We start from the raw sequence: 25,781 nt of genomic DNA on the forward strand, positions 1-25,781 counted from the left end.
AGAGACCTGAAGCTGTGGGAAAAGAAAGGTAAAGAAAGAAAGAAAAAAAAAAAGAATATGATCAAATATGATCATGCTGGTCAATAGACCAGTGCCATACACTAGATCTTGGGTGTATTTTGGTCGATTAGAAGAAACTGCCTCCCAAACTTTTAAAGAAAGAAAAACTATGTATGTACAAAAATAAGGATAAATATAATGAAAGGATGGAATATGACTGTAAAGATGAAAATTACAAAATATTTTATGAAAGGAATTGATAAGAAGTTGGTTGAAAAAAGAAAGAAGAGAAATTAAAAAAAAAAAAAAGGAACGAATGTGAGCAGGCAGGAGACCAAAACAAAGCCATATAGTAGAGATTTAGGGTACATTTTGGTCTGTTAGAAGCAACTGGATCTCAGAATTTAAAGAGAGAACAACTTGTATATATACCAAAAATAAGGTTAACTAGTATGAAGGGATAGAATATGACTCTAAAAATGATAAAATATATTTTTGAGAAAGGGATTGATAAGATGTTGGTTGAAAAAGGAAAAAGAAAAATTAAAAAAAATAGAAAAGAAAAAAAATTAAAAAAATAACTTTGAAAGACTAAAGAATCAGTGGGAAAAAAGCCACGAATTCTATGTGCTGTAGTCCCCTAGGGCTGGAGTTCTGTCGTTCTCATTGATGTGTAAACTTGGTCTTGGCTGGCTGTTCTTTCTGATCTTCTGGGCGAGGGGCCTCTTGCAGTGATTCTCAAATGTCTTTGCCAGAGGCGGAATTGCCCCGCCCTTGCCTCGTCCGGGCTAAATAATCTGCTTGGGTTTGCTTTCGGGAGCTTTTGTTCCCTGCAAGCTTTCGGTACAGCTTTGGAGGATGAGGGTCAAAATGGTGGCCTCCCAATCTCCTCTCCAGAGGAGCCGAGAACTCGGGGCCCCACTCCTCAGTGAGCCCCCATACAAAAGCAGTCAATCACTCCTGTCTCCCTGGTCTCTGGCTGCACTCTGTTCTCACCTGACCTTTGACCTAGCATTTCTATCCCTGTCACATGACCCCGTTTGGGTCTCCAAACCCAGCAGATTCCTGGGGTGTGCTCCCATTACACTTCTCCCGGGGTAGGAAGGGGCGTCTCCCCGCATCTGCTTTGTTGGGCCCTTGCTTCGAGAAAGTGGTCACTTTTCTGTTTAGAGAGTTGCTGCTCTTCTTTTCTTCAATCTCCTGTTGAGTTCATAGGTGTTCAAAATGGTTTGATCCCTATCTAGCTGAGTTCCTGGGACCAGACGAAATTTAGGTCTCCTACTCTTTCACCATCTTGCTCCTCCTCCGACAGTTTTATATTTAAGGTTAATAGCAGATACATATAATGGAATCTTATTCAGCTTTCAAAGGAAGGAAAATCTGATCCATGCTTTAGCATGTATGAACCTTGAGGACATTATGCTATGTGAAACATGCCAGTCATAGGAAGACAAGTATAGTATGATTCCACTTATATGAGGTCCCTAGAATAGTCAAATTAATAGAGACGGAAATTAGGATGGTGGTTGCCAGGGTCTGGGGAGAAGGGGAGGTGAATTATTTAATGGGTATAAACTTTTGGTTTTGTAAGATGAAAGAGTTAAGTTGGTTGCACAGCATTGTGTATGTACTTAACACTACTAAACTGTACACCTACAAAGGTTAAGATAGTAATTTTTTTGTTATATTTAATCATAATAACAAATAAATTTATTTTTCAACAGTGTACATGCTTCTCATTGCTATCCATCATTAGTTAGATTTTAGAAATTTTGAGCCTTAGACCTATTACTTTAAAAGTCATCATATGTGACCTACATTGAAATTTATTGCATTGAAATGTATTTGCTGTAACTGAATCTTCTTAATTCTGATAGCCTTTTTTAAAAAACAACATCTGTTGGAATACTTTAATCAGATATTTAATGAATGGAATCCATGAAACTTCAGATTTTGACACTTTCATTGAATTATAATTATTGAAAACAAAGCTTGCAAATGAGAAGTCAATGACATTAATCGCAACAAAATCAAAGTAGGAATTTAAACAAATTGAAGAATGAGTGCTCAAATATGTGTAAGATACAATTTTGAAATTCCCTATTTGTGCTTTGCAACATCTTGGTAAAAAAAAAAAATATATATATATATATATATATACATATATATATATATATATTCATTGGAGGGGTGCCTGGGTGGCTCAGTAGGTTAAGCGTCTTCCTTCAGCTCAGGTCACCATCCTAGGGTCCTGGGATGGAGCCCTGCATTGGGCTCCCTGCTTAGTGGGAGTCTTCTTCTCCCTCTGCCCCTCCCCCCACTTATGCTCTCTCTCTCGTGTGCTTTCTCTCTTTCTCAAATAATCAAACTTTAAAAAAAATCTTCATTGGAGTTGTTATTGGTTGAAATCATATTTAATAACAGAATGAAACACATGCCTTAAACTTATGAGTAAGGAAAATAACAGAATGAAACACATTTATAAGGCCTAATTTTACAGGATGTGATTTTGAAACATTAAAAAATTTGAGTAAATTATTTGATGAGTTTTACCCTGTTAAAATATTTGTTGAGGAAATATATTTTGAATGGAGAATAAAACAATACCTGGGAGAAAATGTGAGTTTTAATTTGTGTAGTTTAACATACAAAAAATAATTGAGAATATTCTTCATTTTGTAGAATTTACTCTGAATTTTCCAGTTATCTCGGTACCTACAGAAAGAATAGTCTTTCAAATACAAATATCAGAGTCTACATAGAGGAATTTAAAGGTTTTAGCAGTTTCAAATTTATGAACCACAAAATATAACTTTGAGACAAATTTCAGGCATATCCTCTCCAATAGTTAATATCATTGGACTTCAATTTTTAATATTTTTAATGTATTAAATGGTGTCTCATGGTGGAAAAACGTACGTTCTTGGAGATTTATTTCTATTTTATCACGTTGTGAAGTCATATTTTTAAAGTTGAATTTTCTGATTCTTTACTGCTGATGTGTAATTTAAAAAAACTGGGGCTGGAGATAAGGTTCTTGGATTGCAGATTTTTTCCCACAGTAAAATATAAATGTGATTTCATGTTTTCTTCTTGTGAAATTGCATTTGAGAAGTTGCAGTTTGGGCAAGAAACTACCAAAACGCGCCTAAGTGGATCACCTGGGTGCCCCACCTGTTCCTCTCTGCCCCCATTTTGTGACAGCAGTCTCACCTCTCCTTGATAATCATTCAGTAACTTCTGCCAAGATGGTGATTCCTTTCCTTCAGTGCTGGTCCCTGGACAAAGGGTCCCAGGGTGCCCAGGCACCTGTTGTAGCCAGTGGTTCCATAGGACCTTTGCTGTGTCTCCTGAAGAAAATGTGCTCTCTTTGGGTAACAGGTCCTGATGATGTTCCACCTGCCCCAGGGGGGCTATCCTCCTTGGCAGCTGGGCATCAAGTGATCCGTCTCCAGAACCCCTCACAGTACCTGCTTTCTCAGACCACTTTCAGCATCAGTGCTTGGTGGTTGGCATCACTGGACATAGATGCTACGATGGGGTTTAGCCTGCAGGATATTTATTAGGCATCAACTCCTTCGGAAGAGAAGGGAGGAAAACAAAATCGGGTCAAAGGCGACATTGAATCATGTGCAAGGCCTGACAAAGCCTCTCCCAACCTTGAAAGGAGCTCTAGAACAAACACGGACCATCAGAGTGGTCTAATGTTGGGCCAAAATGGATGGGCCTTAATACCCAAGTACTGATCAGTCATTAGATGTGGACAGCCCCAAGGATGGTTGGCCCTGGATCTCTGCAGCTGTAGCAAATCCTGAAGGGACTTATAGCTGGATCAATTAAGAAAGAGCTAGGTGGATGACCTCTGTGTCTACCACAGGGATCTAGACTCTGAATTTCCCCTCATTGTCTTCAGTGTTTCAGATTTTTATATTTTGCTCTGTGATTTTTGATATTTCATTTATTCATTCTAAGATCAGTAATAAAGCTTTCTATGTGGAAGAAGAGGTGGGTGCTGCCTCCACTGAAAGGAGCCAAGAAGACCCTGTAGCTAATGTTGCAGCTCCCTGGACTCTCAGAGCCAGAACTTTCTCCACTCATTCACATTGTGGTTTCTGTCTTGACCATTTCCTAAAACTGTTTGTTGATCATCACATTTTTTCTGATTAAAAAAACTCCAAGTAATTATTATACTTCTTTTCATTCATACCCATTTAGACTCCCTGTGGCAATGCATGGGGAAGCTGTAAGGATTGTTCTGAAAATCATTTTAGCTCTTTGAGACTCAGTTTCCTCTTCTGAGATTTTACTCCATGAGGAAATCATTCTCTATCGTGGTTATTTCTAGCACTGCCTACACAAGAAAAAATGGCTTGATAGATAACTGCAGTGCATCATTGTTAGGGGAAGAAAGTTTCCAGAATCCGACTTGAGTTTGAATCTTAGCTGTGTTGTTTATCAGGCCCAGATGCTGGGTGCGTGATTTAATTAAAATCGGACTTAATTCATGTTCCTTAAAAAGTGTTTTTAAATTGCCTTGGAATTTAGTTTTGTTGCTTAGCAATGATTATTTATATATACCACCTTATTTCGTATGGCTTGAACTTGAACTCGAACTCAGGACTATCCGATTCTTAGAACTTTTTTTTTTCTACTCCATAAAAGAAGGTATTTATTATAATGTAATGGTATTCCAAAAAAATGTTACTGATTGTCACAGAAATTTGAATTTAATTTTCCCATGACACAAAATATTATTCCTTTTAAAATTTTCTGACCATTTAAAAATGTTAGCAAATGTAGGTCAACAAGATATTGTTCAATTGTACTACATTATAACTGGTTGGAACTGAGGGATGAGTGGAGATGAAAGAGAGATAAGTGATGTGGGTGAGCGAGGAGGACGTAGAGAGACACAGAGATAGAATAGAGACGGAAGTTAGAGAGAGACAAAGGCACATATACACAAAGAAGGAAGAAGAGGGAGAGAAAGAGAAGACTTTGGCCTTGTGCTTTCCTTAAAGGGTAATACTCCAACCCAATCCGATTTGTGGGCAAGATAAGCTAACTCTTGCTGACACCTTTGGATATGGATATACTCAAGAAGAATCGACCCTTTATTTTGTCACTAACTAGAGTTAGTTTATATTAGGGTTTACCAAACTACAGTGCACCAAATCCAGTCTGCCACCCATTTTGTACCGACCTGCAAGCTCAGAATATTTTTACATTTTTTAGATTACTACAAAAGTAAAAATTAATTTTTGTGACATGTGAAAATGAGAGGAAATTCAAAATGCATCATCATTCATAGACTTTATTGGAACACAAGGTATACCCGTTTGTGTAAATACTGTATTTATCCGCTTCCATGCAACAAGACACAGGCAATTATGACAGAGACTGTATGGCCTGCAGAGTCTCTGATATTTACAGTCTGGTGCTGATGTGTGGTGTCGAGACTGTATGGCCTGCAGAGTCTCTGATATTTACAGTCTGGTCTTGATGTTTGGTGTCAAGACAGTATGGCCTGCAGAGTCTCTGATATTTACAGTCTGGTGCTGGTGTGTGGCGTCGAGACCGTATGGCCTGCAGAGTCTGTGATAGTTACAGGCTGGTGCTGGTGTGTGGTGTCGAGACAGTATGGCCTGCAGAGTCTCTGATATTTACAGTCTGGTCCTGGTGTGTGGTGTCGAGACTGTATGGCCTGCAGAGTCTCTGGTATTTACAGTCTGGTCTTGATGTTTGGTGTCAAGACAGTATGGCCTGCAGAGTCTCTGATATTTACAGTCTGGTGCTGGTGTGTGGTGTCGAGACTGTATGGCCTGCAGAGTCTCTGATAGTTACAGGCTGGTGCTGGTGTGTGGTGTCGAGACTGTATGGCCTGCATAGTCTCTGATATTTACATGCTGGTGCTGGTGTGTGGTGTCGAGACTGTATGGCCTGCAGAGTCTCTGATAGTTACAGGCTGGTCCTGGTGTGTGGTGTCGAGACTGTATGGCCTGCAGAGTCTCTGATATTTACAGGCTGGTGCTGGTGTTTGGTGTCGAGACTTATGGCCTGCAGAGTCTCTGATATTTACAGGCTGGTGCTGGTGTTTGGTGTCGAGACTTATGGCCTGCAGAGTCTCTGATATTTACATGATGGTTCTGGTGTGTGGTGTCAAGACTGTATGGCCTGCAGAGTCTCTGATATTTACAGGCTGGTCCTGGTGTTTGGTGTTGAGACTGTATGGCCTGCAGAGTCTCTGATATTTACAGTCTGGTCCTGGTGTGTGGTGTCGAGACTCTATGGCCTGCAGAGTCTCTGATATTTATAGGCTGGTGCTGGTGTGTGGTGTCTCTCGGTTTGTAGCTATACTCCTGGGGATCCAAATTCTGGTTTATAATTTTCAGAAATTTTGGACACATGTGACCCATTTCTAGTGTCACAGAAAGCCTCTGATGACAGGTGCTGACAACAGCTGTCTGAGAAGTGACATCAATAAGGTTTCAGAGTCAGCAGGTGTAAGAACACACAGTTTCCTGCCTGCCATGTGAGCCAAATTCGTAAATGTCCAAGTAGGTTACACTCTGGGTCTCGCTTTGTGCCTGGAACCTCTTGGCAGTTATCAAACCGCTTCATTAAACACACTCATTCTCTATCATACACTTCTCACTTTCTGTTTAATTGTATTTTTGCTTTTCTCTAAATACTTCTGTAGATTCATCTGCTTATCTTATTTCTAACATCTTGCTGAGTTGTACCTGGAGGTTAACATTTAGTTAAATGGAAGGGTGGTTCAAACCACAATTAAAAAAAATGTTATTACAGAGTTTTTCCAAAGAGCTGTGGGGGCCTTCATTCAACATATGCTGTATCCCAAATTAAGCTTTCTTTTGCCTTGTTTCTAAGGATTTGTTATTTATTTATTTATTTATTTATTTATTTATTTATTTATTTCACTGATTTCAGCATTCAGTTATCTTCTGTGTTTTTTTCCTTTCATTGATCTTCTTGGTTACTCCCTTCAGGTGTGTCCCTTCTTTTTCTTTATAGTAACAAAAAGTAAAACAGTAGAAAAAGAAAATAATTTTTAACTGATTTCTTTTTTAAAACAGCTTTATCAAGGTATAATTGATATACAAAGAACTGCATGTATTTAATATATACAATTTGATGAGTTTGGACAGATGCTAACACCTCTGGTATCATGACCACAATCAAAATAAGATACATATAGAACACCTTCCAGAATGTTCTTGTGTCCCTTTGTTTTTTGTTTTCATCTTTTCTTTTTTATGAGTTGTTGATCAGTGAGTATTAAGTTTCAGTAATGCTAAATGAATTATTTCTGGAGATTTTTGGTGCAGCATATTGCATCTAGTTAGCAATATGGCATTGTATACTTCAAAATTTGTTAAGAGAGTAGATTTCATGTGAAGTGTTCTTATCAACACACACACACACACACACACACACACGCGCACACAAATTCCTGTGATTTCTTAGGTTGAAACAGTAAGGTGAAAGTAAAGGAAGCTTAGGATAATCTAATTTTCTATCGCAATGATTGGGATGAGCACCTCACCCTAATGGTTATTAGAACTTAAATGCAAGTGTCTATATTTTTGCTTGTATCACCTTATATCTTCTCATCTACAAAAGGTTGAATAATGCATCCTTATAAAGGCAATACCTTCATAGCTCATAGTCAAATGGAGACCCAGTACGTATTATGAAATATCAAATTAGAGAAATCATGGAAAATAATCTTCCTCTGACTAAATCCCAGCTGCATTTTGTCCTGCACTACATTTTTGTGGACCTGACTGTCTAGATAAATGTATGACTTCACAAATTTTCTTAAAGTGTCTGAGAAAGACAGGGTTCACTGAGCTGACAGGATCTTGAAAGACTTTGACATCAGTTGCTTTGGCTACTTTCACCTGAGTCAATTTTTTTATAACCTGATATTAGTTGACATCATGTGTGAATATATCATGGGGGGAAATAGTCCACAAGCTGACATGGTCCTGACCCAGAAACTTCTCTGGGAGCAAGAATTCCACTTGAATCCATCTATTGCAATTTTTCTCAACCTAAGGAATAAATGTGTTGACATATATATGCTTGTTCACCCAGCCAACATTTATTGAGCACCAGCGATAAGTTAAGGTCTCAGATATAATGATGAATTAAGACATCTTTAACCCCCTCAAGGTGTTCAAAGTCTGCTATAGAGACAAACTTATAAATCATACTACAAGGGGATGTAACATGCACTATGACAGAAGCATGTACATGTGAAGAAAGAGAGATTTCTCAGAGAAGGGAGAATTGTGCTAAGAACCCAGGGATGTGTAGGAGTAACCAGCACAACAAGGACATCCAATTCCAGACAGAGAAGGGTGGGTAATATCTGGTTTCCAAAGATCTCTCCTGAGATCATGAGCCATACCTCGTGGTATTCCTGCCTTTGTGCAGTCCGCAGTCCTTGCATCTGGGCTGGCCCTTTGATTCACTCTTGGTCACACAACTGTGGCAGAATTGGTGCTAACTTCTGCGGCTAGATCTTAAGAAACCTTACACTTCCACCCGGCCCCCTCAGAACTCTTGCTTTTAGGGTGTTCCCTCTGGTAACCCGTCTCAGAAGAAAACCTACTTGAAGCCCCCATGTGGTGAGAAGCCTGAGCCCTGGGGAGACACTCAGAAGATGGGACGTCACACTGAGAACGGGAGGCCAGGGAGCCATATGCCAAGGCACCAGATGTGCACATGCAGAGACTGTCTTAGAAGCATATCTTCTAGCCCCAGATACCTTACCTGAAGCCACATGAAGCCAGGCCATTTCTAAATTCCTGATTCTCAATAAATAGAGCAAAATAAAAGATTGTTTTAAGCCACTAAGTTTTGGAGTAGTTTGCTGTACAGCAGTCAATAACTGGAATAGAGGGTATATGTGCAAGATGCAGAGGTAGGTATGAAACAATCCATTCTAACCCAACGAGCGAGTAGTTTAATAGCTTAGTGTGGCTGCAGAAAGAATGCTAGGGGAACTATATTAGTTAGAACACTTGTGCGAATACGAAGTGTGGTAATGCTAATGCAGTCTGAGTCCAGAAGTGGAACTGACTTTAAGCATGAAAGGGACAGATGATCCCAGTGAAGTCTCTAGGTCTGTGTCTTCCTCCTTTTCCCCTTCTTGTGCCCTCCCACTCCTTTTTCTTCTCTCTTTCTCCAGCACTATACTTGTCACTCTTTTCTACATAGTGGAGAAAATGATGGTAAGCCGCTTGCAGTTTACCTTAATGTATTTTGCGATCTTTTTACTTCCAGCTCCAAACTGAGTAACCCAAGAGAAAGACTCATTGGCTCAACACAGTTCATTTGTCCATGCGTGGATCAAACACTGTGACTAGTAAAATGGGCTATTATGATTCATTAAGTCCAGGGCAAATTTTCTGCTCAGGAGTGGAGGGTGCCTATGGGTAGTGGGTAGTTGTAATCAAATCAAATTAATGAAGTTAGAAAGAAGCTATTTCCCCAAGGAACAGGGAATGTTAGACAAAAGTTGTTCACTACAGAGAGAATAGCAGGAAAAGGGAACATATTTCAGCAGGCGTCTGTCATAGCAAGTTTTATATTTGGAGTGCAGCGATAGCCAGAATTTTTACCAAAATGTGTCGCGTAGCCACTGTAGCTGTAACTGATGTGTTCTCTTGGCTATATTGTTTGCCAAAGCTGTGTGCATTTCTTTATCCCTACATCTAGCCGTATTTTTTTTTTACCAAAAAATATGAATATGTAGGAAAAATATTGATATATTATAAAAATTGAGTTTTCCTTCCAATTATACAGATGGTTTGTGTCAAGAGAAACATATTCTCTTATTTAGTCCCTCTCTTACTCATCTGTGACATTCTGTTTCAAGTTACTTATTGAGGGACATTAGTCTATAACTGTGGTATCAATTCCTTCCTTTCTTCCTTCGTTCACAAAATGTTTAGTGAAATGGTTCTTTCCTGGATTAGATTGATGATGGATGGATGGATGGATGGATGGATAGGAAGAATTGACCTTCAGTTTTTCAGTGACCAAAAAACATGGGATGCATACACAAAGATAGCCAGTTAGACCAGTTTTGATTTCTTTCCAAAAGAAAACATAAAACTGAAGCTTTTTCCAGCAATCAAAAAAGGCATTTCTCATATGAGATGACACAAAAATAATAAGAGAGGTCCTTAACAGTATCTTTAATTACATCTTTCTTACAGAGAAAACAATTCAAACGTTTTCTGAAACAAGTAAGTGACAGCCCCTACCCTCAATCACTTATGCAATAGTGTAAGAAAGAGGTATAATCATGAAGCACGGCAGTCTTTGTGATATAATTGTTCTGTAGTGAGCATGTTTGGGTGCTATCAAAACAAAAAGGGTATGTTGTTAACACAGCTGGGTCCCAGTGGGTTAAGTTCTCCCTGTGGACACACACCTGCTATGGAAATTTGGCCACCCTGTTGTGGGATGCGCTGGAAGCAACTCAGGAGCAGATATGGACTGGGTCGATTGGCAAGGCTCTTAGGTGCCCCTTTAATGACTCTAGATAGGGCTGTGGGAGCAGGAGAGAGGTTTCATGGGAACATGGGATAGGATATGGGCACCTACCTCAGGTGCCTACCTAAGGCACCAACCTTAGAAAAGGCTGACTGACTTCTTCCCAGATGTCTTGGCCTACCTCTTTAAGCACGAAGTCAGAGAGGTGAGATAAATGTTATTTTAAGGATTTCCCCTGCAAAGAAGAAACTGACATATTCTTCCATTTTAATTAGTTACTCTCTTTGACAGCGATCTGAAATATTATTCAGTGTTGCTATGCTGTATATAGTGATGTTAGGAAAAGCAAAAGGAGTAAGAAAGAGTCTTTCCTGACAGTAGTAAAGGAGGGCTAATTAAGATATGCATGAGGGAGAGTAGGAGTAGTGGTTAAGAGAACAGACTCTGAAGATGAATTTGGTGGGTGTGAATACTGACACCACTACTTGCTAACTCTATGACCTTGAAGGAGTTAGTCTCTGCCTCAGTGTCCTCATTTGTAAAATGGAGATAATTATACATAACTTATGGAATTGTTGAAATGATGAAAAGAATTCATATAAAGTGGTTGGAACACAACCGACACACAGAACACTCTATATATGTAAATTGCCATTATTGCTTGTTTAGCATATTAATAATAGCAGTGTCTTGGATACCTTCTCTTATCATACCTATCCCTATCTGCCCGCCTGCCTATCTCTCTCTCTGGCTCTCTATCTATCATCTATCTATCATCTTTCTGCTCTGACTACCCATCTATCTGAACCATTTATCTATTTTTACACATAGATATATAATCTCCATCTCGTAGGTGTGCCAACTGAGTCAGAGAGGACTCTCAGCAACTCTGCCAGCAGATCTGATTCAGTTGTTTTAACTGAAAAACAAACAACAACAACAACAAAGAACTGGTCCAGAATATATCAATCAAGCTTATACTGAGGTTAATTTCACTAACTGAGTCTGAAGACGCAAGCTAAATGTGTCATGAACTATGTTTAAAACACTAATCTTTCAAGTAGCAGCCACCCCCTTGCGTACTAGTCTGTTCTTTTAAGGGGTGCACTTTGCATTCACAAACACTCCATGTACTGTTGTATCATGGCAAGCAGTGCTTCTTCATAAGGTAGGGAAAAGAGAAATGAAATCTGGTTCTGGAATGTTTTCAGTCTACACAAATCAAGCACCTGAAACCTCCAAGTTAACAAAACACCCCAGGGGCACATTCGTTTAGAGCACAGGCTCTGCAGTCAGGCTGCCTAGGAATGAATCTTGGCTCAGAAACGTCCTTGCTGTGTGATCTTCAGCAAGTTCATTAACCTCTCTTTGTCCAGATTCCTCATCTGTGGGTAATCACAGTTCCCACCTCACAGGATTGTGGTGAGGATTAAATAAATTAACATATGAAAGGCAATTAGGACAGCACCTGACAAACACTAAGAACTCAGTTTTTGCTATAAACTTGTTTCAGTGAAGTTAAATAATAGGTAATCCTTTAGACAGGTACTCCAAGGTCATTGCCCCCCACCAAGCTCACTTTGTGCCTCTCTTCATCTCACTCCTTAGCACCAACAATACTGCATTCCCTCTGGTCCTCCAACATGTGACTTCCTTCTAATGTCATGATTTTAGTGTTGGCTACTTTCCTTGCCTGAGATTCTCTTCCCCTGGTCTTCTTACCCTTCAGTGGAATGTCAACAATTCAAAATGGAGATCCCGGGCTCTTCTCCCGCCCAAGCTTCTCCTTCACCAGGACCCTGTGATCCCCGACTTCAGCACCCTGTTTCCCTCACTATCACGTATCACAATGCGGTTATCTCATTGTTTGTTTTATTTCTTCTGTCTCCTCTATTAAGTTATAAGCTCCATGAAGGCAGAAACCTTATCTGTCCTTTTCACTGTTCAGAAATGAGTAGATAAAATCCACGTATATATCACAGGATAAGACAGAACCTGACTAGATTCATTTTCCCTTGGAGCTGACTGTCACCGTTCTAGACCCTGGCATTATATGATTTTTAATCCATTGTCCAGAAGGGTTTTTGTAATAGTGGTATAACTCACCTCAGGGTCTCTGAGCACATCATTTTCGATGCCTAAGCACAGATTCATAAGACCTCAGAGGTAAAAGAGAGCTTAGAAGTCTCATAGCCCAATGTGACCATATTACTGATGACAGCGTGGGGTCTTGTAGTGGAGGAATGACTTATCTCGTGCCATACAGTTTATCTGAGCAAGAGTTGGAAAAAAAGTTAGATCTGCTTTCTCCTCATCCAGTGCTTTTTTTTCAAACCATCACAGTGTCTTTTTCTATTTTCACAGGTAATTGTCTTTCATTACTTTCAACCAGAATCCCTTCACTAGGTGTCTAACCTGTCTACCGGACCACACACTCCAGAGATACCTTAGAGAGGTTCCTACTCTCAAGAAGCATGCGTTTGATAGAAACACAGTTTTACAGGATAATTACAATTATTCAGAGACAGCTATGCAAGGTCAGAATAACAGCTCTCTGCTGATTGCTTACTGTGATTTACATCCTACAATGCTTTTTTTTTTTTCTCGGACTCGATCTCAGCTAATCATTAAAAACCTGGTAGATTAGATATTTCTGGTTTTGACTTGCAGATAGAAAAATTGACTCAGACATTTTATGATTAAGCCTGCAGGGTGGTATGGCTGGGGCTTCCGTACATGTCTTCTTACAATTAAGTTTCAGTCAGAATGGTCAGAAGCAAGGCATAGGAAGTCAGATGATAGGGGATTGTATTCAGACTCTACTGCTTATTAGCTGTCCCGTTCCCGTTCACTATCTCGGTGTTTTCATCTGTGAAATGGGGAATAATAATTCCTATGACAAACCAGTGCTTATGTGAAATGTTAGCCCAGTGCTGGCAATTTGCAAATGCTCTCCAAATGGTGGTGATGATGATGAAGATTTTTTATAGTCAGCTATTGCTCCATTGTCCTTGGGTAGGTTAAATTTCCAATTTAGCCTGGAATTAAAGTATGTGAATCTGGAATGACAAATGTGAAATGCTCTCAAAAGTAATATCTATTTCCTTTCATTATACCAGAAACTGAGTAAATTTTCCTATGCCTTTCTTTGGCTCTAAAATATTGAGATTGTTTTTTGATCCTGAGAGATGCAGATTTATGTCAGGATTGGATTTTGGGTCATAAGAGGTTATTTTATGATCAATGGTGACATTTACCCCTGTCTTGCTTTCCCATATGATTTTATGAAAGCTGGTCATATTTTATATTACTGGTAAATATTCATGTACCATGTGGGACAGATTTGAAAAGAGTGATCCAAAGGTGCATGTTTTCATATGCATTTTTCTTATTTTTTAACTAACAGTGCTAAACAAACCTACTGTAGATTTTTGGTCTTTAATTTTACACGCTTATGTATTCTTAAAGACTTCCTCTAGACTAGAGCAGGGCTTCTTAGTTTTAACATGTATAGGAATCATTTGGGGATTTTGTGAAATTACAAATTCTGATCCTACAGGTTTGCTATGAGATCCAGCATTTCTATTGAGTATCCAATCTTTGGGTAACAAGGTTCCGATAATTCCTTAAACTGAGACCAAGAGCTTTTGAAATACATGCATTCCTGGGTCCTACTCTCAGAGATTCTGATTCAGTAAAACTGGAATCAGATATCTATATTTTTAAGTATTTACATAGGTAATTCTGATAATATGTCTTATTTTAGAACTGTCAAACTATATCCCAATTATGAATGTTTTGATTAATCTGGGTCCAGTCTATCTTTGCAATCTACCCTTCTATGCCCTGTTCTTTGTCTAGCTACAGCCACATCAAGTTACTTAAATTCTCTGAATATGCTATGTCTTCATGTGCTGTTTCCTTTGCTTTTAAAAAAATCACATATTTTCATTCTATTTATTGAAGAATGACTACTTATTCTTAAAGATCCATCTCTGGTATAACCCCCTCTGGGTAACTTTCTCTGATGCTGTAGCCTGGTGGTTCTCAAATGGGGGCAGTTTTGTCTCCTTTTCCCCTTAGGGACAATTATTAATGCCTGAAGACATTTTTGGTTGTCACAGCTTGGGTGGGGGGTTGCTTTTGACATCTAGTGGACGGAGATCAGGGGATGATGCTAAACATTCTGTAATACATAAAACAGCCCTCACAACAAAGAATTGTGTAGCCCCAAATGTTAATAGTATTGAGGTTGAGAAACCCTGCTCTAGGCTGGGTTAGATGTCCCTCTTTTATTTTTCTTTTGATTGCTTCTGTATTATTACTTATCACATTTAATTTTTTTATTATATATATTTATGTCCCCCCATTAGCTTGTTATGTCCTTGGATGAGAGATTGCTTCTTTCATCTCTATTTCTTCACAACCAGTAGATTGATATGTATATTTACTCTATAAATATCAAAGAAAATAAATTGATAAATATCTCTTTGAATATGTAACTGAACTTACAAATAAACTCATATGCAGTGTTTTGTACTGTGGGTGGATGGGCTAACCCAAGATCTAGATAGATTCATGGACTCTGGCTGGGGGTGAGATGTTACTCTGGCTTGAAAGGCGTAATATCAAGTCATCAATCACCAACTGTAGAGTCGACCTCCTGAGAAAAAACTCCATTTATCGTTTTGTCAATTGGAAGGAATACAATTGACTGGAACCAGCTGGCTTTGACCTCTCCAAAAGGCTGTGACCCGTTTAATCAGTTTGGAATGCATCCATAACTTTGAAGGTAGATCAGGAAGGATGGCAAGCATAGACAGAGTCAGCTAAGACCAGCAATCTCCCCATTTCAGTGTTTGATGTAGAGACACAATAATTAAAAAAGAAAAAGGTATGAGTGAGGTCAGGGGTAAAGGTAGGAAGATGGGTCATTCTTTATGATTTTGAAAACTGACAAACTGTGTTTAGTTTGGAAAGACCTGAAAAACCTCACATAACTCATCCTGGGCTCCATTTCATCAACAGGGTGGGGAAATAACAAAATCTGCAGTTTCTGCTTTCTATCTGTCATCTAAACCATTCCAGGGACAATAATCCTGGGCAGTGTCTTTCAGTTGGAGCCATTTCCCTGGAGAAATGGAGTTATTAATAAGACATACATTGAAAACTCATATGCTTTCTCCTACCTGCTTTTGACTTTCCCTCTTCCTAATGCAATTTCACAAATCTCTTGGAAACTAGACAAACAAGGGAAGTTCTTCACTGTGCATGCTTCCTGAGTGTGCTCCCCAAATTGAAACGCTATACCATGTGCAAAATTCAGATCTAGGAGACTGGAAATAATCTCTCACATTTTATGTGATTTTCCTTTGGAAGAGCATTATTACATTTGCTTTATTTTATCTTCACCTCACTAAACTGATTCACTTGCCTTTCCTTATTTTCCAAAATGGCAACGCCTCCATAATTTTAATTTCAAGCATCTTCTTTCTCCTCATGCCTTTTATGTTCATTCCCTTTAACTTAATATTTCCTGAAGCCCACTAAGATGTGGAATCCCCTGATACTTTATTTTCCTGACACTCTTCCCCTCGTGACCTCACTTAATTGGCATTGATTCCAAGGTCAATTATTCATAACTTTTATGCCCCCTCGGCTTCTCTGCCATTCTTTCCATTTATTACATTTGTCTGGCGGAACACCCATCCTGGTTAATTCCAGATCTCTTCTTCCATACATGTATCTGAACAGTCAAAGATATCTGCAGAGAACGCCCCTTCCCCCCTCCCACCCCCACATACGCACACTGTCACATCCATGTTTACCACTCTTCCTTCAAATTTGTGACCATAACCTTGTGACTCTTAACACGGCTTCAAAATCCAACTCAACTCTAGACCAGGGGTCGGTAAATGTTTTCTGTAGAGGGCCAGCTAGCCAGTATTTTAAGCTTTGGGAGCCATACGGTTTCTGTCACACTTTGGCTATCTGATCAGGAGAGCAGCCATAGATAGGACATAAATAAATGGGTGTGGCTGTCTTCCAACAAAAGTATTTACAAAAACAAGCAGAGGGCTGGATTCAGTGTGTAAGCTGTAGCTTCGTGGCCCTTCTCCAGACCAATCTTCTGCTGTCCTGGGTGACTATTTTACATCTTCTTTCTTTCCTCAACCCTTCTACACATACTCCCCACCCCATGCCAAGCCTTTGCTGATTAACTTTGCTCTCTGTTTTTTTTTTTTAAATATCAAAAGAAATCAGAAAGGAAGAATCACATCTTCTGTCCTCTCTGGGTGTGAGCCCATGTTACCCTGTGTTTTCTCCCATCACTATGGATGAAATATCCATGTTTCTCTTTGAAGCCAAGGACACCCCTTGTGTGCTGGATCCTGAACCCTCTTCTTTACTTCAGGGAAAGTTGCAACAATCCTTTCCTCTCTTTCCTGTACTATTAATTTTTCTCTCTTTGATGAATTGTTCATATAAGCATATAAATATGCTATAATTTGCCATCTAATAAGGAGAGAAGAAGAAGAAAAAAACACTCCTTGACCTCATATTCCTCTTTAGCCAAAGGTCCATTTCTCTGCTCCCCTTACAGCAAACCTCAGTGAGTTATTTATACTCATTCTCTTCCCTTCCTCTCCTCTGTCCTTTCTTGAACCCACTCCCATCAGATTCTATCCTCATCATTCCATTACAGCAACTCATTACAACTCATTACAGCAACATTACAGTTGACCTACCCCAGTTACCTTTTCATTGTCAGCTCCTATATGTATTATTAGTCTGTATCTCAGCAACATTTAAGAAAATTGATAACTGCATCCTCTTTGCTATATCACCTTCGTGGGGCTCCTGGGACTCTCTCTTGTTGCCTCCTAGATCTTTGGCTGCTTCTTCTCTGCCTCGTGATTTCATGATCTACAGGTTAAATGTCATCTTTTCAGAGAATTTCCCTGATCACCCTAGATAAAGAGTGACCCCACCACAATGTTCCCTTTCCCCCTTAACCTGCTTTATTTTCCCCTAGCACTTATCACCATAAAACTCATCATATATTTACGTATGTTTGTGTTTATTGCCTTTGCCTCCCTCCACTAGAAAATTTCTACCCTTTGATCTACATCTTCCCATTTTCCTTTCCACCAGTCCTGGCAACCACCATTCTGCTTCTTTCTATACTCTGTTTCTATGAAACTGGCTTAAAAAAATTTTTTTTTTGGATTCCACATATAAGTGATACCAGGCAATTTTTGTCTTTCTCTGTCTAGCTTATTTCACTTAGCATAAAGCCCTCCACATTCATGCATGTTTTTGCAAATGGGCAGATTTCTTTTTCTTTTTTTTTTATGGCTGAACAATATTCCAATATATATGTGTGTGTGTGTGTGCATGCACACACGTGTGTGTGTGTGTGTGTGTGTGTGTGTATATCACCAACTAGACATTTTTCCAAAGAAAACATACAAATGGCTAGGTATATGAAAATTTGCTTAACTAATCATCATAATCATCAGGAACATGCAAATCAAAACCACAATAAGATATTACCTCACACCTGTTAGGATGGCTATTATCAAAAAGACAAGAGAAAACAAATGTTGGCAAGGATGTAGAGAAAGGGAATCCATGTGAACTGCTAGTGGGAATATAAATTGGTACAGCCATTATGGAAAACAATATGGTGATTCTTAAAAAAAAAATTAAAAATAGAACTACAGTATGATCCAGCAATCCCATTTCTGCGTATACATTCAAAGGAAATAAAATCAGTATCTCGAAGATATCTGCATACCCATGTTCATTGAAATATGATTCACAGTAGACAAGATAGGGAAACAACATAATTGTCCTTTGATGGATGAATGGGTAGAGAAAATGTGGCAACTGCAGCTTTTAAACATGAGAGCATTGACTACCCAGACCCACATCCGCTTGACTTTAATGACCCCGCTCTTAACTACTGTGTCACACTCGCAATAATTTTGAATGAAGGAAGGAAAAACTAAGCAAACAGAATTAATGAAATTCCATATCCATTTTTCCCCATTATATCTAGCCTGTCCTGCTTTAGAAACAGCATAATTATGTTCATTCTATAAATAATGACCTTGTCAATCCTTGTGGAGGGCAACTGTAATCCTATCAGATGTCTTCTGCAAACTGTCTTGGCCACTGCTGGGCTCCATGACTTCCAGCTGATTAGTATTTTCAGACCTCTGAATTGGGAGTCTGTGCACCTAGGTGTGTGATCTCACTGCATTGGGTCTGAGGTCAAAGAGTGTAGTACTAGTGGCCAGGAGCCTGGGTATCCTTGAGTGATCCTGGCTCCAGCACCCACTGGCTTTCTGCTTTTCACCTCTATGTGAATCAGTTTGTTCATCTGTAAAATGGGGTTGATAAGGTACCTCAAAGACTGTGAAGAGGATTGAAATAGTTACTGTCAGTAGAGACCTTAGAAAAGCACCTAGTGCATAGTAAACTAATGAATTATTTGCTAAACAATACCAATTGCTCTTTGCCTCTCCTGAGTCTGACTTTAGCAAAGCAGTGAAAATGGCACTGAACTTTGTGGTGGGTGATTTTAACCTTCCCTTGGACAGAGCATAGAGAAACAATTTAGGCTTTGTCTCCCTGGGGCTGGCAGTTTCTTCTGACTGATTTGACAGTAGGGAAAAAGGGGGAAAAAGATTACCAAACACCTAGTCAGTTCAGTTAAACATCCATTTGGCTGATTATTTTACATTTAGCTGACTGGCAGTTTGCCTGAGGAGATCAGAACGGCTTGTTTTGGCATCACCTGGCACAGGCTGAGAGCTGACAAATGACTTTTGAATTTAGGGAAATGGAGTCTGTGATGATTGTCCAAGGTTACAACCGTGCCCAGGGTCATGACTCCAGGGCACGAAGAGGAAATTATGAGGCTAATTAGATTCCCGCTGGTGGCCAAACATTATTACTCCTGGCTTTGGAGGCCTGAACTGGTTTTGCTTTCTGCATTTTGGCATACTGTCTCAGATCTAGGTTTGCCTGGCTGCTGCATAGCTGTGTGGACCCGGGGGACATTATTGCTGTTCTCTATCAATAACATTGAGAAAGCTTCCCATCTGAACTTTGTCACCTCTATCTTCTGTGATTCTTCTCCCCAGCGTACTTTGTAAAGGTTCAGTTAATGTGTTCCGAGTGAAGGCTGAGTGGTGGTGTATAATGAGCATGCATTAAACCAGACTAAGGCTCAGAGGTTAGACAAGATCCAATTGAGAGGCATGGGTAATCCAAAAATAGACTCACTTCTTTAGGGTAACAGTATACAGTTGACCTTTGAACAACATGGGCTTGAACTCTGTGGGTCCATTTATAGGCAGATTTTTTTTCAATAAATACAATATTGTAAATAAATTTTCTCTTCCTTAAGATTTTCTTAATAACATTTGCTTTTCTCTAGGTTACTTTATTGCAAGAATAGAGTATATAATACATATAACATACACATATGTGTTAATCAACTTCATGTGTTATCAGTAAGGCTTCTCAACAGTAGGCTGTTAGTAGTCAAGTTTCGGGGGAGTTAGTAGTTACATGTGGATTTTCAAAGGGGAGTTGCTGCCTCTAACTCCCACATTGTTCAAGGGCCAACTGTATTTAAGAAGGTCAGGGTTGTTTCGTTTTAGAGTTCTTAGATAGAACCCAGTGACATTACCAATATAGGGCCTCCTGATGGGGAGATTTGGCAATTTGCAGCTGAGAAATGCAGAACAGGCGAGGTAGGAAAACCCCCCAGACCCACCCCTTCCCCCCACCTCCATTTAAAGGACATACTGAAGTGTGTGCATTTGTGTATGTTTTTAAAGATTTTATTTATTTATTTGACAGAAAGAGAGAGAGACAGAGAGAGCACAAGCAAAGGGAGAAGCATAGGGAGAGGGAGAAGCAGACTCCCCACTGAGCAGGGAGCCTGATGTGGGACTTGATCCTAGGACCCCGGGATCATGACCTGAGAGCCACCCAGGCACCTTTGCATTTGTGTGTTTAATGGTTTCTGGCCTCAAATCACTATAATTAGGTGCCATAAGGTATTAATACCGACCAGCTAGTTCCTCTGCTGATAAACACTCCAAACCTGAGACGACTTCATCTCCCCCTCCCTACCCCCAGTATTCAAACCAGTGCACAGTCCCTGCTCTGAGCTTGTGGTCACTGTGTCCTATGGTGAGGGGTGGAACCCCAGCAGTGGGAGTGGAGTGTGCAGAAGCCCACATGGAAGCCTCCATCCATCTCCTCTCCTTCGCCCCCTCATCTCACGCCTTTCTCTGAGCACGTCCTTCTTGTGTTTCCTTCCTAGTGATGTATGTAGTAACCTTGCTACTCTTAGTGTGGTCCCACGAACAGCAGCATGGCCATCACCTGGGAGCCCGTCGGAAATGCAGAGCCTCAGGGTCTACCCCAAACTTACGGAGTGAGAGTCCTCATTTTCACCAGACCCCCAGATGATTCAAATGCACTTCAGAGTTTGAGAAGCACTGTGCTAGAACAGTAGTATTTCCAACCAAATTCTTGATGGGGTTACAGAAGTTGGTTTTTAGGTAATAAGTTAGATAGTTGTTGGTTTCTTAGGAATCCAGCTTTATATAATAGCAAATAACATTGCAGTGATGTTATTCTCTTTCCAACTTTTTCCTCCTGTGTAGAGAATCTAAATTCTAAGTTAGATGTTTTTTTTCCTTTTTTTTTTAAATTTTTTATTGTTATGTTAATCACCATATATTACATCATTTGTTTTGGTGTAGTGTTCCATGATTCATTGTTTGTGCATAACACCCAGTGCTCCATGCAGAATGTGCCCTCTTTAATACCCATCACCAGGCCAACCCATCCCCCTACCCTCCTCCCCTCCAGAAACCTCAGTTTGTTTTTCAGAGTCCATCATCTCTCCTGGTTCGTCTCCCCCTCTGACTTACTCCCCTTCATTCTTCCTCTCCTGCTATCTTCTTCTTTTTCTTTTTTCTTAAAATATGTTGCGTTATTTGTTTCAGAAGTACAGATCTGTGATTCATCAGTCTTACACAATTCACAGCGCTCACTGGAGCACATACCCTCCCCAATGTCTATCACCCAGCCACCCCATCCCTCCCACCCCCGACCACTCCAGCCACCCTCAGTTTGTTCCTGAGATCTAAGTTAGATGTTTTAATACTTCTTCAATACCTGCACCTCTCCCTTTTCAAAAAGGAAATGCTGGCTCAGCAATCTTTGGCAGCCAACAATATCTAGCTATAATTTAGCAATGTTGCTTACTTTTCATTAGGTTTTTATGCATATTCTTGCAAATTGAGTTGTTTTTGCTTCAATGGAATTGGTATACAGTTTAATCTATAAGCAAATTTATTTCTGTTCAAAATGTTAGTTGGGTGGCATCTGGGTGGCTCAGTCTGTTAAGCGTCTGCCTTCAGCTCAGGTCATGATCCCAGGGTCCTGGGATCGAGTCCCATGTCAGGCTCCCTGCTTAGCGGGAGGCCTGCTTCTCCCTCTCGCTCTGCCCTTCCTCCCTGCTCATGCTTGTTCTTTCTCTCAAATAAATAAATAAATAAATAAAATCTTAAAAAAAATGTGACTTGGATTCATAATGGAAATTTTAAGTACATAATAGTAACTGTGATGTATGGAGAGGAAAAAATTCATGCAGATGATATTTAAACAACTGTAGTTAAGCCAGCATAGATTTCATGGTCTGAAATTAGAGTACGGCGTATAGCATATGTCCCTGCCTCGCAAGTACTGCGCTGTCAGTGTACAGTGGTCTGGCTTCTCCTCCCCTTCATCTGCTTTCAGTCTCAACTCAAGTAGCATCTCCTCCAGAAAGTCTTCCCCCAACACCAGCCTGGATGAGTTAGATGCTCCTCTTTCTCAATGTTTCCAAAATACCCTGTGAATAATTTTATCTCTGCCTTCTCACATTGTTCTATCATTTTGTGCATACGTACAGTTTTGTATTTCCAGTGCTTTGCAAAATGCTTGTTGACATAGTGAGCACAGGTTAAATGTGGACAGAATACATGAATAAGAGAGATGGTGCCCTCTCTAATTTCATCTCTAATTTCCTGCTCTTGACCAGTAAGTTTCAGGATGCTCAGAGCATCCTGAAGGAGTACAGGGGCCACCCCCGCTGCCGGTGTCCTGGATGGCTACTGAAGATGCTCCCAGAACACCAGCTGCTTCTTCCAAGTCTGTGGGGTGGTCACCGCCTGGGCCCTCCTTGGGCTTCTCCTCTGAAGGCCTGGCCCCTGAGTGCAGCAAGGCTGCCTGTTGCCCTTGTCCTGTCTCCGCGCCTCTCTGGGACAGCCGTCTGTTTCAGTTTTTTGTGGGTTTTGATTATATAAATCATATTCTACTTGCAGACCGATCTGTGCAGGCCTTATGAGGAACCTTAGGTTTTGAATGTGAAATTCTGTAACATTATCAAACAATAAAGAAATCCTTAGATACGGCCGACTCAGATATCTCACTAGATACTTACTGAAGGTCCAGGAAGGCAGTGGGGGATGGTTTTCAGCTGCCTTCTGAGCAAGGCTTGAGGTACAAATTCAGAAGTATTTAAAAGAAAAAAAATGCTTAAAGTAATATATGTTCATTTGAAGGAGCCTAAGGAAAGGCACAAAGAATAAAATAATAATTGCCCTGTTATTGCCCAGAGATAATTATTGTTACTATTTGGATATATCTCTGTTAAATCTCCTTTTTCTACAGAAGAGTTATGTGTGTTGTGTATTTTTTCTTGAAATCAAAGCATATACAATTTGACTTTCATTTTTCATCTATCATTATGTATCTTCAGACTTTGTACCCATGTGATGAAATAATCTTTTCAAACATACTTTTTTTTTTTAAAGATTTTTTTATTTATTCATGAGAGACAGAGACAGAGAGAGGAGGAGGCAGAGGGAGAAGCAGGCTCCTCACTGAGCAGGGAGCCCAATGCAGGACTCGATCCTAGGACCCTAGGATCATGACCTGAGCCGAAGGCAGATGCTTAACAGACTGAGCCACCCAGGTACCCTCAAACATACTTTTTGTTAGCAGTATAAGAGTCTGTCATAAAGCAGGATTTCTAAACATCAGCATTATTGAAATTTTGGGCTGGATAATTCTTTATTGTGGGGGCCTTTCCTGTGCATTGTAGAATGTTTAGCAACCTCCCTAGAGTCTGGCCACTTGATCTCTCTGTCCCTCAGATGGGACAAACAAAAACATCTCTGGACATTGCCAAATGTCCCATGGGGTGCAAAATTGCCCTCAGTTGAGAACCACTGATGAAGAGGAACCATAATGCACCTATCTTTCCTCTGTTTTTGGTAGAATATATTCAGCCTCAGAGAAAATCTGTCTTTTCTCTCCCTCCCTCTTTCTTTTTCTCCTGTTTTACTCTCTCTTTTTGCCTTACTCTCTTTTAATTTTTTTTTTCTTTTTTGTATTTGAGAGAGAGAGCATGAGCAGGAGCAGAGGGAGAGAGACAAGCCGACTCTCTGCTGAGCAGGGAGCCAGACATAGGGCTCAATTCCAGGACCCTGGGATCACTACCCACACCGAAGGCAGATGCTTAACTGACTGAGCCACCCAGGTGTCCCTGCCTTAATCTCTTTCAATTGTCCTTGGCCTAGTAATTTCTAAGTGACTGAGTGAAAAGGATGCCCACGCTTAAGAAGAGTAACTGATGAAGCCAGTGTGGGTAGGAGGACTGACCATTTGGGACAGAAAGCTTTGCAGTATGACGAAGTATAGAGGAAACTGCTCTATTTGAGAATGTCTGACTCAGAAGAAATAGTTCCGGGATACCTATGCACCAACCTGTGTTATAATTCTTATCCTTCTCATATTTCCCTCACCGTGATCTATCACTTAATAGTATATGTTTTCTAAGCTTCTATTTTTTATCTGTAAAATAGCAATAATAAGAGTACCTAATTTAAAAATTAGTATTAAATGCATGTTGCAAGGATTAAATGAAAAAAAAATACCTGTAGAGTATTTTATTACAACACCTGGAACAATAAATATTAACGGGCAGACAAATAAGCTCTCTTTAAGGATGGGAAGGAGGCTAGTATAGTTGGAAAGTTGTGGATGAAGGGAAGGAAGGAAGAAGGTGTGGCAGTAGATGGAGCCAGGGGCCAGGTCCTATAGTCTTGTAGAAGAGGACAGTTTGGATTTTAAATGTAATGAAAACTAACTGGAAGGTTTGAAGCCAAAGTGTGACATGATCTGATCTGTGCATTAGAATGATCGGCCTTGCGCAGAGAGTGGAGTATGAGTGCCACAAGTCGAGGCTCAGAGACTAGTTACGGGCACCCATGTGGTAGGTGGTGGGGCTTGCGCTAGGGTGTTGGCAGGGACAATCCCAAGGAGCAGTCAGATGCTGACCATTCTAGAGACAATGTTGATAGCATTTGCTGAGAGGTTGCTGGGCTATGGAAAAGAGGGAAAGGAATCAAGAATGACTCTCAGGCCAAGTTAGTGAGTGAGTGGACAGGGCGCCATTGACTGAAATGGAGAAACTGGGAAGAAGCCCATTTCGGAAAGCTAATCAGTGATTTTGTTTAGGCATACAAAGTTTGGAATGTGTATTAGATATATAAGAAGAGATATCGAGAAAGTATAGCATCTGAAGCTTGGAGAGCAGGTGAGACCTTGGGATTCACAATTAGGAATCATGAGTATTTAGATGCTACTTTATGTCCTGCCACTGAAGATCTTCTAAGATGGGAGTATCGACAGAGAAGAGAACGCCTGTTGGTGAATTCCTGTACACCGTGTTATGGAGGAGTGCACAGAGTAGGTATACTGAAGAGGGGGATGTATACCTCTTAGGATAACATCTGAGGATGTGGCAGCCCCTGGGAGGGACACCAGGGAGGACAAATTCAGTGTCCAGGACTCCCAACTAAGTCAAAGATTTCTGCCTCAATCTTGGCAGAGAAACCAAACCGATAGATCCCTGCGCGAAGAGGCATCTGAGCGGGAGGGAGTGAGGATAGGCAATAGGCCACTAAAGATGCCCACCTGACACCTCAGCATTGAATATGTCCCTGATCTGGACACAGCCCCAGCAGGTAGAATGTGCCCTTCAAGTGCCCTTGGCACTTCAAAGATGTGATGTGCCAGGAAGAGCTGTAATTCTTCACGCGCTAGGCAAGGAATGAGGGCAATTAAACCAAAATAAGCTGATCTAAAGAAAATAATGAAATAAG

General features: G+C 40.2%; 1 long non-coding RNA gene across 1 annotated transcript in view; it reads left to right on the top strand.

Moving 5' to 3' along the window:
- Positions 1–25,781, top strand: part of LOC141372440 (uncharacterized) — a 315,072-nt gene that overhangs the window by 17,736 nt on the left and 271,555 nt on the right. The gene's annotated exons all lie outside the window — the stretch shown is intronic.

The sequence above is a fragment of the Callorhinus ursinus genome, unplaced genomic scaffold (assembly GCF_003265705.2).
Source record: "Callorhinus ursinus isolate GAN/ISIS: 27379988/994484 unplaced genomic scaffold, GSC_fseal_2.0 scaffold4, whole genome shotgun sequence".
In the NCBI taxonomy this organism is placed as follows: Eukaryota; Metazoa; Chordata; class Mammalia; order Carnivora; family Otariidae; genus Callorhinus; species Callorhinus ursinus.